Genomic DNA, 21,673 nt, shown 5'->3' on the forward strand with positions numbered 1-21,673 from the left:
TTTTATTTTATTTTATTTTTTTAACTTAGACAATCTAGGTATCATACATAAAATTACAAACAGTAACCATATAATCAACATTACATCCCTCAGTTATGATGAGGAAATTTACATATGCGATCCCCCATTTCCCATGAGTCTTAGGGGCTAAAGGCGGGGCCAACGCCCGGCTCCCCATTCTGTTGTACGTGTTTAAGAATGATCAAGTATCAGCAGCGCATGGAGGGGTGAACGGGTAAAGCTCTCCTTCCGCTTGTGTCGCGGCAGTGTTATGGGAGTAACAGGGCTGGTTAAAAAACACGCTAGTAAAATAAAGCAGCGACGACTGAAAAGCGCGCGCCTCAGCGCGATACGCGCGCCTCCTCGCGGCGCGTAGGTCAGAAGTTTCCTTCCACAACAAACACTGTTGTTCCGCGGACGCCTCGAGTAAGCCCTGGCTGTAGCCTGCAGAATGGCTCGACACCTCCGCGCTCCCGCGCACTCCTTGTCTCCCCTTCCTATCTACTCCGCCAGCTCTGGCCAGGGCGGCTTCAAGGAGGAGCACTTCGTCCCCATTGCAGCGGTGAACGGGGCAAATCGTGTCTGTGCAGAGCAATCGGACTTAATACTGTACGTTTTGTGTATGAGGGGCGGATGCGTTGTTACGTGTGGGAGCCTTCAGACTGCCATCGGCCCCGCAGCTCACACGACACGCAGTCTCCAGCTCACACGGAGGCTGTGAGCGTTTCAATGCAAAACTCCGCTCAGTCCTTAGAAACCGTTAAAACGACCACGTCAATTTGTGTTTCCAGTCGTGTCCCGACAAAAAAAGTCTTGTGAGTTCTCATGTGTCTTTTGAAATTAGACATTTGACTAAAACAATTCTGAACAGAGATATGTTACAAAAGCTTTTACCACATTCTTTACAGATATAATATTTTTCATCAGACCCAGTTTCCATGTAGTCAGACGGTTTAGTAATCATTGTAGAGTTTTTACCAGACTTGATAGAGGAAAGTCTCTCTTCTTTTGGAGATTGTTTACGTTTCTTACCCAGAGTTGTTTTCTTGGGATTTTTTCTAACATCAGAGTCACACTGACTTTCTGACATGTGAGAACTGTCCACACTTTGGACATGACTTCTGTCTCTTTTCTTCCTCTGATCTCTGTTCTGTGGGTCTGTCTCTTCATTTGTAGTTGATGATGATTCGTCTCTTCATCTGTAGTTGATGTTGATTCTTCATGTTGGTTTCCTTCTTCATCCTTCTTCAAACCCCGTCTTCTCCACAGAGAAAATGATGAAGCAGCAGGAGTCACGGTCAACCCCCTCCCCCCCCTCGCGGCCGCCTCTTCCGAAAACAAAATCCTACGGCGGCCACATCGCAAATGAATATATCGGTAAAAGTAATAATTACAACGCAGTAACAACTAACTAACTAATAACTAACTATACAGGCGTTGTAGAATGAGTATATGTGTGTGTGGGCGCGTGCGTGTTTAAGAGGATGGAGCGCGTGCCACGCGAGCGCGTGTCAGAGCCTTTGACTTCGATGGGCTTTAGGCAGCGTGGGGGGGGGGGGGGGGGGGGTTGTCTCTTCCTCCACGTCAGTGGCAGTAAACCCAGACCAGTTCCAAACAACAGATGATTTTATTCCTTTCTTGGGAACAAACTTCCCACTGTCACAGGTAGCCATGCTGTCGCTAGCTGCTCCGTGTGTTGATTGTCGCGTGCCGCCATGTGAAACTAACGCTACGGAGGCTCTGGGGGGCCAAAAATGCGCTACATGAAAGCTCGATTTAGTTATTTTTGAAATCGCCCGTAACAAAAAATTCGAATTAATTCATTTGATAGATTTATCGCCCAGGCCTAGTTAAATGCTTCAAGCTGCCATAAGGTTGTTTTAACACATTTAAGGTTTACGATTTATTGCGATTTTTGCTGTCTTTTGTGATAATAATAATAATAATGGATTGGATTTATCTGCGCTTTTCAAGACACTCAAAGCGCTTACATTGTGTCCATTATTCATTCACTCTTCATTCATACTTGGTGATGGTAAGCTACAGTTGTAGCCACAGCTGCCCTGGGGCAGACTGACAGAGGCGTGGCTGCCAGATCGCGCCTACGGCCCCTCTGACCATCACCGGGACATTCATGCACATTCACACACCAGTGGAGCCACACTGGAGGCAAGGAGGGTGAAGTGTCTTGCCCAAAGACACAACGACATTTTGGCTGGTGGGAGCGGGGATCGAACCGCCAACATTGGATGACCCGCTCAACCACCTGAGCCACTGTCGCCCAATATGCATATTGCAGAGCTGGATATTGCAATAACGATAAATTTGCGGTATATTGTGCAGGCCTAGTTAATATAAAGTTTTACAGGGTCTTTAAACGTAAATAAAAGGTCGATACTTGACAAAGACGTCTCGAGAATCTATCGCGGGACTAAATATCGCGATATATCGCCATATCGATATTATAGATATCTCTAGGCCCCGCCCCATCCACATATTTTAGCCACTTGCAGTGACTTTCCTTATTATTCTCATACGCATTGACCTGCCTTAGGCATCATTCAATGACACGCGAGTGTGCGCACGCGTGTGCTTCAGTCTCATGAGTATTCGCGCGAGTGTGTGTGTGTGTGTGTATGTGTGTCTGTCTGTGTGCGTTTGCGCCTCATTGATGGTTTCATTGCTTATTTCATAGATCATTGACGAGCCCCTTTCACGTTTAATGCATAAAAAATACGGAGGGTGGGGGAGGCAAATTTACTGGTAGCACATGTGCAACTGGATGTAAAATTCAGTCGCACACTCTCAAATTTTGGTCGCAAAATGCGACCAAATGATCGCAGTCTGGAGCCCTGGTATAACTGGCAATCAAGAAAAAATATTGTGGAAAAAATTAATATTAGCAAGAAGATGATCTCTAAACACCCTCTGTGTCTTCCGTAAATTGTAAGGAGATACACACAGACAGGATTGTGAAAGTAACTGCTGCCATCTGTCCCCTGTCTCTTCCCTGGTGGGGGGTACGGGCCCCTTTGCAACGGCGGCTGTGTCCCCGGGGTGCTGGCCTCCTGGGCCCGGCGGTGCTCTCTCCGCGCGGTGGGGGGGTTCACATTACATCTGAGCCGGGGGTGTTCGTGTCCCTGGGGGGTGGGTTCTGGTCCTTGCTCCTGAGTGCTGGGCCCCGCCAAATTTCCAACTGTGGCCGAGCCTGGTCGGGCCATATTTACAACACCCCTTGTGGGCCCTCTTTTTTCCCCGGGGTTCCCCCCTTCTGGGCGGGGGCGGCGGGCCCCTGCCTCGCTCCTCCCTGGACCAACCGTGGGCCGGGCGGATGGCTGCCTGGAGTGCGGAGTGGGTCTCCCTTGGGGGGTCCTGGCTCGTACCTGGGGTTGGGGCGGGGGGATGCCCGGAACTCCTGGGTGGTGGTGGGGTGCTCGTCTGGGGCTGTGGGCGTCCTTCTCCGGTGGGGCCCTGCGTTGGGTTCTCCCGGCGCGGCGGGGGGGCTGCTCTCCTGGTTGGGCTGGGGCGGCGCCCTCTTTCCCTCCGTGCCTCCCTGCTCTCTGGCTCTGGGGGCCTTGCGGCGGCCCTGCTGGCCCTGGCCTGGGTGGCGGGCTTGGTCGCCCGGGCGGCGGTTGTTCCCTGCCGGTTCCCGTGTGGCGTTGGGGGGATTCCGGCTGCCGCTGCTGGTGCGGTGGGGGTCTTGGGGTGGGGATGGCTGGGCACTCTCCCTCCTTCTTTTCACGTTCCACCATCCATTTTAGAAGAACATAAACACTCACCTGAGCACAGGTGTTAGCTCAACAGACTGAATGACTGAAATATTTCACACTAGTTGGTTTTAAGGCATAAGTATGCGTGTGAACACTATCTGTTTTGTGTACATGTCGACAGGTGGACATTTTTGCAACTAACAGGTGTGTTTATAACATTTGAGTGTGTGTGTGGACAGGCTCCGCCCTTTTTTTTGTTTTGTTTTTTTTTTCATTTTAACCTTACCATAATGATTAACAACCAGTAAACTTGCTGCTTTATGCTGCTTCATGGTCTTATCCCCCTTCCCCTCCTATTATCACCCCCTACCCCCCCTCTCTCTAACGTCCCTCTCTCTTCTTCCCCTCTTTCCTTTTCCGTCCGGTCCAACACCAAAGATTTTCAGACATGTTTGAAATTAATAAAGTTTGGCCTCAATTACAAAAGGGGTTTATTCAGACATACCTTTGGTTTGTCTGAAGATTAATAACCCCTCTTGTTAAAGTAAAATATGTCCAACCCAAGAGGCCCTCAGCTCTCATCTGTCTGCCTAGCTGTTGGACAGGACAAGTTAAAAAAAAAAAAAAAAAAAAAGTAACTGCTGTAAATCCAAGTATTGCTCACATCCATGTTTATGAATGATTAATCATGTGCGTTACTATTTCATTCCCACCTATGAATTATTTTGTGGGAGCAAAATATATTTTCGTGGGAAAAAATAATTGTTATTATGATGCTGTAGCATCATTTAATCAATTAATTGATGAATGGATTTATTTTCCTACAAACCAACCTGAAAAACCTGTCTGAGGCAAATAACGAATTGAATTGAATCTACCTACCTACCTATACTACATCAATCATTTTAAAATAACATAAACTGATAATGGAAAATACAATTAGGATTGGGTCATGGTAGGTGTATTTTATTGTAACGTAAAAATGCCCAAGTACATCACAACAGACAACACACACATGATGCAGCAAAAACTGATCAGTCCATCATTCCAGTCTGATGTTTGGAAACACTTGAATTCAGCTAAGACACATGACCATATAGTGTGGTAGAATGTTCTAATAATGTTCCCTTTGTTTTCTTGTTTACTTGTTTGTACACATACAGTGCCCTGCAAAAGTATTCGGCCCCTTGTAGGGCTGCATGATATGAGAAAACTTTCAAATACGATATTGGTGATAAATATGGCGATAACAATATAACTTGTGGTATCTGAACAAATGAAAACAACCAAAAACATTCCCATTTCATTGCAACAGTTTAAAAATTCTACTCCAAATGACTCTAGTTTACATAAGAGATGAACATCTAAAATAAAAATGTCCATCTGATTGTTCAAATGCAGAAATTGATTTATTTGACTCGTTAAATACTTCAAGCCACCATAAGATTGTCTAGCACATTTAAGGTAACCATTTATTGCAATTGTCGCTGTCTTTTGTGATATGCATATTGCACAGTTTGATATTGCAATAACGATACATTTGCAGTATATTATTCAGGCCTACAAAAATATAAAATATAATTGTTTGCATAATTATTTTACTCTTTCAAGTCAGTATTTAGTAGATGCACCTTTAGCTTCAATCACAGCACTGAGTCTGTGTGGATGAGTCTCAATCAGTCTGGTACATCTGCACGCTGGAAATGCTGAATTTTGGAGTTACAGAAAACGGCAAAATGTGGAAAATAGAATGTCGACATAAATACCAGGGATCTGCGGTGTTTATGACAGGAAGTGCCAATTCTAAATGTTCTCCTGAACAACTGTGAAATCATCAACTATAATAATAATGATAATAATACTGATAATAACAACAATAATAATTATAATAATACAAAAAATATATAAAAATATTTCCAATACATCTGAAATGCTATTTACTTAATTAACAGCAGGTCAAATAACTATTTGACACATATTTAGGCATTAACTCAAAAAAGTACTATCGTAACAATTTTGCACAAGGAAAATAGATCAAAGTTGAAAGAGTATTGCAAATATATTTCTTAGAAACCAAAAGTACTGCATTTGTGGTATGTCAGACCTACAGCCATAAGATTGGATAAATCAGAACAAAATACCATCAATATTTCTAAGAACTTAACCAATGAACATGAAAAAAAAAAAGTTATTTTGTTTTATTTATCTTTGGTTCCATAATGTGACAGGGCCCCGAGTAACTTAATGTGTCTGTCTTGGTGCTTTTATTGCATGTGGAATTAATTGTTTTTACTTTTTCCTTAATTTTACTAATTATAAACATTTTCTTTATTTGAACAGCATCATTATTAATTTTCATCTCCAGTAAATGAAGAGATGATATTCTTTTTTTGTTCACATTTCATTTGGACATTTGTCATAAGAGACACAAAGTCTGGGTTTAATCTGATCTTGGTTGGTTTTTATTCAACAAACTGAACTTGTAACTTCATAAATGTCAGCCGCTGCGACGCCAGAAACAAACAGCTGTGCAGTCATAAACATTGATCCACTTTGTGCTTTTCCCGCTCACGTTTCATCCTCAGACACGCGCTCATATCACCACGCCTGTCATCTCACCGCCAACAGTTTCACAACACCGGATCATCATTATCAATTCACAGAGGAAAATGTTTTTTTGGTTTTCTAATTTAAATCACCCGTTCCTGGCAGTATTTATATAGGTGGGCGGGGTCACAGTTACAGCGCTGTGTGAATGGACCCTTACGACCCCACAGGTGAAAAAAAGCTCATTGTGAGCAGAGATGATTTTTTTTATCATGTCTAGGAAAAAAAACAGACGACAGATCAAGTACTTATTGTTGTCATGTCCCGCGTTTTACTGTCTTTCCCTCTGCATGATAACTGTGGAACGTGTGTCCCAGGTTGTGGACCCCTGAAATGTTTCGTGGTGTTAAGAAGTTGGTGGTCAACATTTCTTTGGATTGTTCAGAAAATGTGTTCCTACTCGTTTTATGTGTTAAATTACAGAACTCTATACTTGATGTTTGGTCTTGTGTTTTTTTTTAATTGTTGGAGATTTGAGAAAAAATGTTTTTCATTTAATTAATTTAATAGAGAAAAATTATCCTTGGTGAAACCGTAGAGGATGGAAGTCTGATATGATAAGAAAATGTCAAAAAGCCACTTTAGTTGTAACTTAATCTTTTCTGCACCACAATGTCACAGATTTCAATGAAATACCTCAAAATCAGGCTTTTCACAGCAATTATTAGGTTAGATTGATTAAAAATAGATTCATTAGATTACTTAATAACAGACAATGATTGCTAATGACACGACAGTTCTAATTACACTGTCATAATTCATTTTTTATAAATAATTAAAAGCAACCTTTTATATATGATTGACAGAAAAACGGAAATAAAAGTGTTTCACTAAACAGTGAAGTGGAACTTTGTGGCTCTTGTTGGGCTTGATCTGGAAGAAACTGGATCAAATGGTTCTTTGGTGTGTCAGTTATTACATTTTTGAACAAAGCAGTTTTTCAGGTTTGAATCTTTTCTGTCTGCAGATCCATGAGCAGGACCCTGTCTTTGGGTTTTAGCTTGAAATGTAGTTTTGGAAATAGAATCTGTCTGAATGTCTGGAATTGGAGACATGGAGACATCAAAGAGGTTTAGATGGGATTTTGGGTTTGACAGAGAAATCTGCTGAAAAGAACTGAACTACAAACTTAGAACCACAGACGACAAAACAGATTGTACTTTTTTATCTGCTAACAATTTTCTCTTTGATCTGTTAAGGTTTCCTGTTTGTCGTTAGCTAGAGGGACTAACTAAGATCATATGATTTGAATAATGTTGTCGGCTGCACTGACCAACAATGTCTTCTGTCTTTTCAACTGGAAGGGACAGAAGAGACTCTTCCAGGACACGCTGTTGATGGACTGCATGTTTGGAGAGCTTGAAGCTCAAGATAGAACCGTTGTTGAAGTGAACGTACCGATAGTGTGGAGATGAAGATCAGAGTCACACTGACCTGCTGACATGTGAGAGCTGTCCACACTTTGGACATGACTTCTGTCCCTCCTCTTCCTCTGATCTCTGTTCTGTGGGTCTGTCTCTTCATCTGTAGTTGATGTTGATTCTGTCTCTTCATCTGTAGTTGATGTTGATTCTTCGCATTGGTTCCCTTCTTCATCCTGACTATCAGTTACATTAAAGCTCTGCAGTTCCTCTTTAATCTGTGGAGGTTCTGGTTCCTCATGTTCCACTCTGAAGTTCCTCTGCTGGTTGCAGAGATCTTCCTCTTCAGTCATCCAATGCTGGGGGAGAACTGCAAGGACACAAACACAATAAGGAGCCTTTTATACATTTCCAGGATTTTTGTTTTTTTTTCAAGCATCAATAAACTCTGTGATCATTTGAGAAAATGTCCGAGGAGTCTGAAGGACTGGAAGAGACTTGTCGTGAAGGCTCAGCCCATTGTTGATGACATCACAGGAAGTGATGCCAAGTTCCTTTTCTTCTTCTGTGGTTTTCTGGTTTTTGTTGAGCTAGTTCCTGATTCCATGTGCTCTGGGCCAGCAGCAGAGAGAGACTTTAGTTGCCAAAAAACCCTGTCTAACACCACAGTTCATTCCAGATGCTGTATTTTCAATATTAAGTAACTGAGAAAACGCAAGTGTTTGAATCCTTTGTTTTATATGCTTCACTCCTTTTATTCGTGCAGTTATTTTTCTCGGCCGCTAGGTGTCACTGTTGTAACTGTTTCTATGAAGTTTAAAGCAGATCTGATTATATTTCCCTATTCTGGAGGTTGCTAATTTACCTATTATTTTGCTTATTTGGAGTTTATTTCATAATGACATACTGAGTCAGTTTTCCTTGTTTTATGTAATTTATTTATTTACAGCAGGGCTATTTGTGTTATTTATTTAGTGATGAGAGGATTTTTGTTGTTTACAGACTGAATTGGAATATTCAGCAAAGGAATAAATGCAGAACGTCTGACAAGTGGAGTCACCTCTCCTTTTTCCTCCTCCCTGTGTCCTGACAGACATCCCATCTTGTTTACGGTTAAACTCCTAACCCGAATCAGCAATACAGTCCTCCATCCTCACAGTCCTCCCCAACAAAACTCATTGAAACAATACATATAGACGCCATTAAATAATTAAATAAATGTGTCATTAATTCTTTAAAATTGAAAATAAATATAATTAAAATTCTCATTAAAAGTGTCAATATTTCATTTAAATTAAATGTTAAATGATTTACACGGGTCACATTTCTAAGTTCTTGATTATCTCTAGGCCCCTCCCCCTCCACGCATTTAGCCATTTACAGTGGCTTTCCCTATTCTTCTCACACGCATTAGCCGCCTCACAGACAGGCATTACTCAATGAAACGCGAGTGTGTGCTCGTGTTTCACGAGTATGTGTGCGAGTGTGTGTTTGTGTCCGTGTGCGCTCGCGTCTCATTGATTATTTCATTGATCATTGACGTGCCCCTTCCACGTTTAATGTATAAAAAAATACAGAGGGAGGGGGAGGCAAATGTACTGGTAGCACATGTGCGACTGGATGTAAAATTCAGTCACACACTCTCAAATTTTGGTCGCAACATGCGACCATTTGGTCGCAGTCTGGAGCCCTGGGTTGAGCGTCTAATAAATTGGTCTGTCAAGACAACCAGTCTTGTACGACGGAGTTTTAGGGCCACGGTGAGGAAAAAAAATTCTGGCCAACGTGACGAGATTAAAGTCGTCATGTCGACTTTAATCTCGTCGTCATGTCGACTTTAATCTCGTCATGACGAGAAAAAACTCGACACAAAGTTTCGAGAAAAAAATCGTCCTGTCGAGATAAAAGTCGATATAAAGTTTCGAGATTAAAGTCGCAATGTTGCGCGCGAGCAGTGAAGCTGAGTCTTTCAGGAATATTCAGTGTTATGGCTAATGTTAGAGAGCTAGTGGCTTTGTATTTAAGAGTTTACGACAGAGTTTTATGGCCACCAAAAAAAAGAAATTTTATTAGGAGATAAAAACTCGTAAATTTACGGGAAAAAAAGTCATAGATTAACAAGGAGAAAACCCCGAAGTTGTCTGTTTATCGGAGCATCGCTTGAAGATGAAATATGTGGAGCCTTTTGTGAAGCTTTATTTCCGGATTATAGGTTTAAAACAGAGATTCTGAGTCTTTTGGCGACTCAAAATCAGATTATTTTCCGTGTAGTAGTCTTTCCGGGGTTCGGTGTCGGTAAAGCGGACTTTCATATGTAAAATAAGGAGCTCAGAGACACGTTTGGGTGCAGAGGACCGCTGCAGCCTTTATTCTCCCTTTCATTCACATAACCTGAAGTTCATCTGTCACATTACGTCATGAATCTGTCATCCGATCACCAAGTAAACAGTGTTACATACACCCCCTCCTGCAGATGAAGCGACCCGTTTGATCATTAAAAAACAAAGATGAATGAAAATAGTCTATTATATTAGCATTACAACGTTGAAAAAGGCAAAAAGTGCTTCTCCTCCAGACGGAAGCATCACACAAACATAGAGATCTGGTCTTTGGTGGAGGAAGAAAGGATTCAAGCAAACAGCTGCAGGGACACCCGATGACGGCTTCATCGGGCTGCAGTGATCCTGCAAACCAACCATCAATAAATAAAACTTTAATAACTTGTAAATCAAACAAATGAGCTTCCAGACATCTGGGACGTTATCAATTAACATTCAGCTCACCTGTTCAACAAAGTTTAGTCGGTCTGCTCTGCTGCTGCGCGGCGTTCACCTGCTGCTCTGCGTGCTCACTTCCACAATAATCTCGTAAATTTATGAGTTTTTTTGCTCGCGCGCAACATTGCGACTTTAATCTCGAAACTTTATTTCGACTTTAATCTCGACAAGACGAGTTTTTTCTCGAAACTTTGTGTCGAGTTTTTTCTCGTCATGACGAGATTAAAGTCGACATGACGACGAGATTAAAGTCGACATGACGACTTTAATCTCGCCACGTTGGCCAGAATTTGTTTTCCTCACCGTGGCCCTAAAACTCCGTCGTAGTCTTGCGACCTGGCCTGTCAAAACAGTGTCAATAAATAAATCATATTTTCCTTTGAACAAAAGATAATAAATTCACGTAACCTCCTTAATTGACATAATTAACAAATGCATATTTAATTCATATGTAGGGGGAAACAAAACAAACAAACAAATAATATCTTAAGTGCATAATCGATCGTTGTACAACATTCTTTATAATCCAAACTCAATGTAGTTGATCATTTCAACGAGTACTCACATAATTCAACAATATTTATCAAGCAGAAAAACAGTTCATTTTTACCAAACACAATTCATTTAAGCTGGCGCCTGGGCCAGCAGCTTCAATCATGGCTGCACTCACCAGTTCACTTTTTGCTCAACCGTGCTGATTCAAAACCTGGCTTCAGCTAATAAATGGCAATTTGCAGCAGCGGTACACAGCTCAGCTCTCCCATGAATGTACACCTGTTGGTGCTTTGACATGCCTTGAAAAATGAAAGCCACGTCACCCTAGGTCTTGCGGTATTATGACAGTACAAGGGAACCGGCAAATTTAAAGTGACAGTCCAGAATTTTCATAAGGAGCGACAGCGCAGAATGTCATTTAAAGGGATAGCGCAGAATTTCACCAGGGTTACACTAAGCTGTCCAGCATCCGGGACAACCCCTGTCAACCTCTATTCAAGATGGAGAGGACCATGAGTAGCTCGCCGCAGACTACTGCACCCCCAGTCCAAAAAGGAAAGCTACCAGAGGTCCTTCGCCCCTTCGTTTTTTTGACAGTTAATGATAGTTATAATAACTATCAGAAATCCAGGATTTCAGGAAAAGGGGGTGGTTTAAGTGAAAAAAGTCTGTAATAAATTATGTCTTTCAATCAGACATTATTAAAAAACAGGTGTTTATTTTATAGAGATTAACCAAACAAGGAAAGGAAACAAGATGGCGTTCAGGGTGGCTGGTTTGCCGCTTGGCTCTGCTCAGCTTTTTGTATAATATATTGTTTTGTTTTTTTTTTTACCATTGTCAGAAGGACAATCGACTCTTCTGGTGTATAAAGGCAAGGAGTTGTTAAACATTAGGACAGGGAACCCATGGTTGGCGAGCCATATATGGCTCTTTTGATGGCCATATCTGGCTCGCAGACAAATCTATAATTTTGAAACATTTTTTTCATTAGACCAGTCTTTCTCTGACCCGATGCGATGCCAGGGGGACGATGAGTAGTAGCTGTGCTTGGAGAGAAAAGAATCTGCACCACTATCAGTTTATTATTATCTGTTATTTCACAGAGCCTGAAACTTGCAAAGTGCCGTCCTGCAGCTGCACAGCTCCTGTCTCTGAGGAGGAGCTGCAGCTGCTATATATGTATTTTTGAGAAGGTGCTGCACGCTTTTATCTCTTCACAACTGGACTACTGCAACACACTTTACACTGGGGTTTCCCACAAGGCACTTTCCCGGTTGCAGTTAGTTCAGAACTCTGCTGCACGACTTTTAGCAGGAACCAAAAATTATGAGCACAGAACACCTATTCTGGCTTCCTGTTAATTTCAGGATTAATTTTAGAATTTTTTAGTTTGTTTCTAAAGCTCTACATGGACTGGCTCCAAAATACTTTTCTGACCTCATTCAGATTTATAAACCAGCTTGTGCTCTGAGGTCAGAGGGTCACCTCCAGCTTGTGGAGCCCATGACGAGGCCCAAAACTACAGGAGACTGAGCGTTCTCTGCTGTCGGTCTTAAACTGTGGAATCCTCTGCCTTTGATTTAATCTGCATCAAAGTTGCTGCTGGTCGTTTGTCCAAAAGTGTCTTTAGAAACCGATGCTCCCGTGGCGTGTGGGAGGAGCTACCATCAAAGGTTTTTCTCACATACTTATAAAAGACGATGCTAAGAAATCAGGTGCATTTATTTTGAAAAGCTTCACAAAGCGGCCAGCAAACTACTCAGGTTGAAACCTGAGCCTTTTTCAAAGAACAAAGACATTAAAATTATGGTGACGATGAATGCTTTTCCCCTCGGTAAACCTGACCATCTCTCACAGGACACTAGTGTGCTGAGGAACACTGGCTGACAGTAACGGGTTTATTTTTGGAGTAATCGCACTGATGAATTATACGATTTAGCTTTGAATGTTTTATAAGACCTAAGAACAATATTCACAATAAAAGGCTATTAAAAAAATCTAATCCCTCTGATGCGTTTCACAAAGACACGCACATGACGTCACACACCAAGAAATGAACTTTGTTAAAAATGATGCCAGGAGTTAATCTCTGTAAAAAAAGATAAAACAGCAAAGAAAACTGAATGATCTGATTTATTTATTTTTAATAGTATTTACAGGCTTTCTTTGTTTTGTTCTGCAGTTGTTGTTCTGCTTTTGACAGATTTTATTTTTATGGAGAGGAAAATATTTTACATTATTTAAGATTTAACTTGAGTTATTCTGTATTAATACTCCTGTTTTTATTCATATTTATGTTCAAAAAGTTCAGTTTTAAAGGGTTAAAGGTTTAGCTTTAGTGTGTTCATTTAATGTTTCTTGTTCTGCCTGAAACCTAAAGCGTGTTTTGGATTCAGGCCCCCTGTCTGACTGAGTTTGACACCTCTGTAATACGAATCTAGAACATTAATGCATTTTTGTGTAAAATGGCCAAATAGAAAATAAAGAACACAAAAGGATGTTATCAAATTTTGTGTGTGGGTGGGTGGGGGGGGGGGTGTAACTCGCGCGGGGAGTGAGTCAGTGTAGAACCGCCACTGGTTGAAACACCATAAGATGTTAGGACTGTTACTTTAAACGCGTTAACACAAATGGGAAAAAAACATAAAACACGAATGGTGGTTCGTTCATAGAAGTTGGAATTGTTTTGGAGTCTGTCTGTCGGTTTTCAGATTACTTTTGGGCTGGAAAACTGTCCCACTATCTGGCAACACTGCTCCCTCATCTTAGCGGTGAAACTAAAACAGCAGCGACATTGGAGCTATAATCCAGCCACAGTTTGGATTCAGATAACAGCTCAGACGAGGAAAACAAAGACGTTCATGGTTCTATTTGTCTGCAGGTCGATGCAGCAGTGAACGTACCAACTATGTGTAGCTGAAGCTGCGGGTTCCAGCTGCCATCCAGCAGTCTGCGCTGACGACAGAGCTCCTCCTCGTTCTGGACGATGGTTCCTTCAGCAGCAGAAAGTTGTTCTCTGACAGAACCTTCCTGAGGTTCTGAAGACATGGTTCCTGCTCCGATCTTCAGCTCCAACTCCCACAAACACCGCCGTCCTCTTCACTGCAGCTCCGATCGATCATCTGCTAGTCTCACAATCACAGCAGCAATCCACGTTGTCTTTCCGTTCAACACTTCTTCACTCATTTACGACACTTTGGAAAATGCTGAGAGTTCCCACACGAACCACGTATCGTCCTTTCTGTCCAAAAACCTCACAAACGTCCCAACAAAACACCACAGTCCTCTCAACACAAGCTAACACTGCTAGCTCCTCGTGCTGTTCTTCTTCTTTGTTTGGCTAACAGCGTCATGGTGCTTTAGCGCCACCAGCTGGTCTGGAGTGTTTTCTGTCGCTCACATAATGATGTCAATGAGCTCCGTCTGAGTCTGCAGAGATGCTGAGCTCCTCAGCTGCTGCAGCTCCCACAGTCACATGAAGGTCTGCAGCTGCAGCAGGAAGTCCAGATGTTTGCAGCTGCTGCAGCTCCCACAGTCACATGAAGGTCTGCAGCTGCAGCAGGAAGTCCAGATGTTTGCAGCTGCTGCAGCTCCCACAGTCACATGAAGGTCTGCAGCTGCAGCAGTCTGGTGCTGTTTTCCAGTCAGTGTTCTTCATAGATTCTAAAATAGATTTATTTCTTTGAAGATTTTTTCCTGAAATTTGAAAAGTTTGAACATTTTCTGCCAGAATTGATCCAAATTGTTTTTTTTTTGGTTGTTTTTTCTTTTCTACATTTGACCAAACCCAAAATGGGAGGAGTCATCTTTCTGCAGTTCCTCTGAATCATGGACAGAAGTTGTAGATGTTCCACTAGAACAGTGTTTTCTTCTTCTGTGGGTGTTCTAGTGTTCTGAGCACATTGGTAAAGTCTGCTGCATTTTCTGTCAGCTTCCATTTTCAGCATTTGGATCCTCAAAGTTCAGGAAGAAACCGGAATCCAAACTGCTTCCAGTTTCCATGTTTGGGATCTTCTGGACCTGTTGAAGGACACAGATTCTTTCCACATCATGAAGCTGTTCTTCTGAAGCCAAACGGCCCACAGTTCTATGCTGATGATGCTCTTCTTCACCAACAGCCTCTCAGATCACAGATGCTGCAGTTTGCTTGGTTTGCTGGAAAGCAGCAGCGCTGCCACGCCCACCTGAAAGAGCCTCAGAGCTTCTCCAGCTGATGTCTTCAACACTGGGACTCCATCCCTTCTTCCATTCATCTTTGAGGCCCAGATCCTCACCTGCTGCTGGCTTTGGTTCAGCAGCTGCTGACTGGAACGCTGAAGCTCAGAGCGTCCGGCGCTTTGATCTTCTGCACATTCAAGTGTGGAACAGATGCAGAGAAAAGCTCCAAAGTTCTCAGAGGAGCATTGATTCAGCAGATCTTTAGTTTCTGGAGACAACTTCAATGGAAGAATGAAAACCACATGGATTCAAACTGAAACTCTGTCAGAGTCAATAAAGTTTTTTCAAAGATGAAGTTCTTGAAGGACAAAGCTCTCCTTCACTGTCAACACAGATGATCAGAACAGTTCCACATGTGTGTGCATGTTCTGGGAAGTTCTCCGGTTCCTGGGTTCCTCTGATCACGGGTCCAGCAGCGTGTTTCAGGAACACGGATGATCCAGAACATGGGATCAGACTGAAGTCAGCAGCTTTCAGCTCCTTTTGGGCTTCAAGCCCAGAGAGAAGACAGAAATGTGAGGAAGGCAGAGAACATGAAGGGTTCCTGACAGGAAAGAGAAGTTGGAGCCAGAAAGACTAGAACCGGATCAGGACCAACTCTGGACAGTCCTTTTAGTGGTGGAGCACAGACAGAAGCAGCATCATGTTTGTCACAGAGACGTGAGCTTTGAGGAGCCACTCTGCAGCTTGACCCTCTCAGATGTCAGCAGCTGTTTGTGTCCTCAGATCCAGTCAGACACCAACATGTTCCTCAGAGAACAGCATGTCAGCACACACTGCACACGCTTGGATCCATGCAGACGTGTTGGAAGCCAGAGCTTCAGGCCGGCCTTCAGTGGATCTGTCCGTTCATGCTGAATGGGAGCAGAAGAACGTCTGTTTCAGCTCTGCTGCTTCAGCTCCACTCAAACTGCTGGGAACTCCAAACTCTCTCAGAGGAGAAAAAGAGCAGAAAGCTTTCTGCAGCTGCTCTCACAGTGGATCTTCCTCTGTCTTCTTCAGCAGCAGATGATGAAGAGTCACTTTCTTCAGGTTCCTCTCAGTCCTGACCTTCATTCCTGATGGACCAAAGCAGACTGACAGCAGCTCTTTAGCTCCACAAAGAAAACTCTGCAGTTTCCCAAAAACCTTCTGAAGCAGAAAAACCAGGAGACTTCCTGTCTGTCTGTCTGTCTGTCAGTGTTGGAGTCTTCCTCCATCTTCAAATGATGAAGGTTTCTGCTTTGGAACATTCCAGAAAGCCTTTTGAAAGCCTCCTGATGATGCTGGAGGACAGGGAGGAGCGCAGGAGGATGCAGGAGCTCCCAGAGGAGGAGAGGCAGGAGGAGCAGAGGGAGCGGCTGCTGGAGCAGAAGCAGCTGCAGACGCACTTTTGGCTCTGGGCTTCAAACTTTGATCAGGAGGAAGAGGAGGAGCTAAAGAGGAGCAGGAATGCTGGGAGTGGGACTGGAATTCAGACTGAATCCAACATTTAGGGACAAAAATGGCGTCTTCCAGAAATAAATCAGAATCCTTTATTGTCATTGTAGATGGTGATACAATGAAATTGCAGCAGCCTTGAAGTGATGAAGTTAAATAAAATAAAATAAAATAGAATAACTGTATTTACATTTCTAACAAAAAATGAACAATATGTACAGAAACTGTTAAATATTAAATATGTCTGGACAAAATAGAATGGAATGAGTTGAGTTGCTGTGAGCGCAGCATAGTAGATATTGTGTTATTGCACAGAAGTCAAGATATTGCACACATGTGTAGTCAGAGATTTAGCATTTGTAAAAAGTCAGAGTGGGTGTAGTTGGTGGAAGTGTGTGTATTCCGTATGGTGATTTCCTGTGGAAAAAAGCTGTTCCTTAGTCTGTTTGTCCTGGTTGTGATGGACCTGTACCTCCTTCCAGAGGGCAGCAGTTCAAACAGAGAGAAAGCAGGATGGGTGGAGTCAGTGATGATGTCAGTCACTCTGATGAGGCAGCATGACTGGTATATGTCCGGGGCTGACCAAGATGGCGGCTTGAGCAGACGCTACTTTTCAACCTGTTGCGCCTAACAATGATGTTCACATTGTTCTTCCTGAGTCTTCTCAGGAAGTGCAGGCGCTGCTGGGCCTTCCTGATGGTGTTGTTAGACCCTGTGAGGTCAGCAGAGATGGTGGTGCCCAGGAGGGTGAAGCTGTGGACCCTCTCCACACAGTTTCTCTGTGGGCCGTCTCGTCGTCCCCAGAGATCAGCCCCTCCACAGTAGTGTCGTCTGCAAACTTCACTATGGTGTTGCTGGTGTGGGCTGGTCTGCAGTCTGCTGTGTACAGCATGTCCGTCACTGAGGAGTGACGTCACTGAACACCGTCACTGCCTGGACCTCTTTCTGGGTCCTAGTGCCCTAAAGGTTACAGCTCCTGGTTCCACAAGAAAAAAGTCCATTCTAGAGGCCACTCTGACGTCATCATCATCAAAGACAGCGTTACCTAGCAACCATACCAAGACCATAGCAGCTATAGAGGGAAACACAACAAACCATCAACGGCGGTTAAAGCAGTCAGACGTTTGTTCTGCAGCTCAGCAAAAATCTCTGCTTTAGGTTTTGGGGAGAAAAACAAAGGAAAACACACGGAGAAGGATTCTGCAAAGGAAATCCCAAGTTCTATTGGTAAGTCAGCGTCCTGGCAACATGCTTTGTTGGTTCTGAAGTGGCATGAATGCAGACTTAGATTGGTTTGTTTCCTTGGATTCTTCAGATGGATTCAAGCTGTAAATGTTGTCAGCATAAAGCAAGTTTGGACTAAACTAAAGCAGAAAGTGGCTTTGAAGATGGTCAGGAGAAATGAGGGCTTTTTTCAGGAATTCTTGGAAGAGGAGGACTTCTCCAAACAACCAGAATCTAGGAGGAGGTTTTTTCAGCATTGAGATCAGGATTTAGCATGAGCTTCAATCCCATTTTGGTTCAATCCAAATGTTTACCGTCATATTCAGGAGTTCAACTCTGAAAGCCACCATGACATCATAGACATTAAAGACCCTGTTACCTAGCAACCAAACACAACAAACTGGAGACTATTCAAACTGGACATTTTGGGGCAACAATTCTTTTCTAACTCAAGTTTTTATGAAAAATCCAAATGATGGAAACAGATTGTGTAAAGGAAATGAGGATCTATTGGTGAGTCACAGTCCTGGAAACATGAGTTGTGCTCTGATGAAGACGCCTGATCCAAATGTGGATTTTTGAAATGTTCTTCATGAGATTCAAACTGATTGAAGCTTTGAATTAAAGGTGTCAACACATTTCTGCATTAGATTCATTCTGTTTCAGTGTCTAAGGTTGGTTTTGTGGCAGAAACCAAGTTTTTGTTGAACAGTAGTGTTTAAAAAGCAGAAAGTGGCTTTGAAGATGGTCAGGAGAACTTCTTTGAAGAGGAGGACTTCTCCAAACAACCACAACCTTAGAGGAAGTTTTCTGAGCATTCATAGAATGCTTTTACAATGACTCATCATTTTCCACAAGAAGCTAATGAGTTTGTCCAAATGCATGCTGAATGCAGACCACCAAGTTTCTCTGCTTTCTGACTATTTGGTGGCTGGTAGGCCTTTTGGGATTTTTGTCAGAGAAAGAAGTGAACCTGGACTCCAAATATTGGAAGACACTGATCTAAAAGTACTAGGACATCTGGAGAAAGCTCTAGTTCTGCTCCAACTCAGTCCAAAGCACTGAAGATAGATGGAGTTGGATTTGGGAGAGGACTGAGCTCATTCAGATGAAGAAAGAACAAGTCAACAGATGAAGAAGATTTCAGGAAGTTTCCCATTCAACAAGTTCAAGTTTCCAGAGAGCTAGTTTAGCATCCGTGTTCTGGACCAAACCACTGTCCCTCTGAAGGTCCAGACACAGAGAGGCCCAGAGTGACCCCCATTTCTCCTATTTGCTCTCTCCAGTGGCTGACTCCGCCCCTTAGGACGTCCTCCTGTGTGGATCAGTGATCAGTGGGTTGGAACCTGCTGCAAATGCAGGCTCTGGTTCTAACTGCTGGATCAGAAGTGGAATGTGAGCTGTAGTGGTGTGTCTGCAGCTGGATGTGGAACACATGAGGGAGGGGTCAAAGGTCAATCTTTCTTCCAAACAAATGTTGTCAGTCTATTCTCCAACAATGCTCCAACATCTTCAAAGGTTTTTGGTCCCAAATCCAGAGTGGAGCTGGTAGGACGTGATCATTTCAGCCTCAGATTTGGGATCTGTCATCTCTCTGCCACCGTGACACCGAGTGATGAGTTCATGCTCCAAAGCGGCCCGATCGCTGGCTTTAGGGACTATTCCAAAAGCTTTCAATGATGGCGGGGAATGAACATTAGGAACAGATGACGGCTTGAAATGTCTGCTGTTGGTTTCTGATCCAGACAGAAATTCAATCAAATGTCTGTGAATCCATGATTTCCTTAGAATCTTTGACTCTAGATTCAGATCCATCTGGTTCAAAGGATGAAACTGCAGCTAAAAGTCTTTCAAAAGTCCAAATCCTCAAAGATGAAACAGAAAGTTCCTAGAAAGTCAAATGAAAAACAATCAGATTGTCTTAGATAAACCCGTTTGGAAGTTAAAGCATAGAAACAAAGAAAGTTCCAAAAGCTAAAAGCCTTAAATAAAGAAAAGTCCAAAGAAAAACAGAAATCCCACATTTGGATCAGTAAAGACATGAATTCTCCAGAAACATCCAGAAACAGCTCTGAGCAGCAGCCATGAAGGGACTGAGAACAGACGGACATCAAAGCAGAATCCAAGCAGCACCTTCATCCTGATGAAGCTCCGCCCTCTGACCTTCAGCAGTCATCTCCAGGCTCCGCCCCCAGTCTGTGACGGCTGGATGATGCTGTCCTCCACCTGCAGCTGGACCTGGATGTTCTCTCAGACCATGTGGCCTCATGGATCAGAAGGTTGAGGGTTCAGGTCCCATGATTGATTGATTTATTTTTTTATTTTTTTATGTATATTTTTCCTGATTTTTTGTCTTTGAAAATCATAGTGTTCTTTGTTTATTGTTTTATTTCATATATAATGTTATTTATTTTATTAAAAGGATCATGAATGAGTGAAACTGTATTCATATAGAACTTTACATCTCCCTCAAGGTACCAAAGGGCTTCACAATAAAAAAGAGATCTAAAATTGGAACAAAAGTTTATTAGTATATTATTTGTAAACTAAAACATCTAGAATATTCTGTTTTAAAATATCTAATTTTCAATCCAAATGTTTTCATCTACATTCCATGTTATTTCATTCTCACTCCACGCATCTGCTTCTGGTCCGGCCCTTCTATTAAATTTTAGAACCCAATGTGCCCCCCGAGTTAAAGTAATTGCCCCCCCCTGACCTAACCTACCATTAAAGCTCCTTATTGGCTAAAAACACCTGATTCAGGTAATCAGCAGCAGATGAACTCAAATGACCTCATGAGTCATTCTATCAATCAGTCTGCATCAGTGAGACTCCTGGTCTGAACATATTGCTGTGACCCGGATTTGAACCGGGTTCCTGCAGCCACAACGCAGAGTACTGACCTCTATACGACCCCAGCCCTGAACCTGGAGGAACACAGATCTGGTCTATGCTGGTCTCTATGAACCTGATGTTGGAACTTCAGGAACAGCAGAACTGCTACGTTTGTTCTCTTCATCCACAAACAGAGAAACAGATCTTCACAGCAGGAACCACTGTGGACTTCACTAACATGCTTTGGTCCAATCAGATCAGAGATGTTTTCTCTGTTTACTTAGCATTAGCCTAAAAGTAACGTGTGCAGAAACTGGATGTTTCCTTTATCGTCACCTTCTGACCACACAGAGAAAACCATAGAGATCAACAGACATGAAAGAGACAAACAAGACCTGAAGCTTCAACAAGGACACTCTACCATAGCAGCTGGATTCCAGTGAGTCTGAAAGGACAACAAAGAAAGAAATGAATCCTGGATGTCAGATAATTGACTATGTTTCCTGTCAGGAAGTTCCTCTCTCCCCCTGACTGCTAAATGCCAAGTTCTCTGGTAAAAAACATTATCTAAATCCAACCATGAAGGGACTTGAACCCTCAATCTTCTGATCCGGACTCAGACGCCTTGTCCATTAGGCCACATGGTCTGGAAGAAGCCCCAGTTCCAGCTGACAGAAGTCTGGTTCTGATCCATCAGATCTCACTAGCAACAGAACCAAACCTTCACGTGTTGCAGCAACAGTTTCCATGTTTGGGAGGATCTTCTGAAGAACAGCTCAGTTCCAGATCACATCATGATGTTTGATGTTTTCTTCATTCCAGGAAATCATCTGTGTCTCCTTTGATCTGTGCTGAGTCAGCACTTTGACTTCTTTTCAACTTTAGATCCATCATTTAGAATCAAGGATTTATTGATAAATATGATTTATTGACAGAAAATAAAGAGTAAATGTATTTATCATCCAGCAGTGTTTGTAAGTCTTTTATTTTGAAATTCCTCACGGATGATCATCATGGTGGG

At 42.7% G+C, this 21,673-nt stretch overlaps 1 protein-coding gene and 1 non-coding gene across 2 annotated transcripts in view; both read right to left on the reverse strand.

Annotated features, from left to right (window-relative positions):
• Window positions 1-14,292, reverse strand: part of LOC144986865 (uncharacterized) — a 58,017-nt gene extending 43,725 nt beyond the window's left edge. The window contains exons 1-2 of the mRNA XM_078935414.1: window positions 13,857-14,292; window positions 7,752-8,048 (exon numbers count right to left, since the gene is read on the reverse strand). The gene's annotated coding sequence lies outside the window, so the exon portion shown is untranslated. The remainder of the gene's footprint in view (window positions 1-7,751; window positions 8,049-13,856) is intronic.
• A 6,934-nt stretch (window positions 14,293-21,226) lies between these two features.
• trnar-ccg (transfer RNA arginine (anticodon CCG)) lies at window positions 21,227-21,299 on the reverse strand. The gene has a single exon. It is a non-coding gene; the product is annotated as a tRNA-Arg (tRNA).
• Between the last annotated feature and the right edge of the window lie 374 nt (window positions 21,300-21,673).

The sequence above is a fragment of the Oryzias latipes genome, chromosome 2, assembly GCF_053564925.1.
Source record: "Oryzias latipes strain Hd-rR chromosome 2, Olatipes_Hd-rR_3.1".
In the NCBI taxonomy this organism is placed as follows: Eukaryota; Metazoa; Chordata; class Actinopteri; order Beloniformes; family Adrianichthyidae; genus Oryzias; species Oryzias latipes.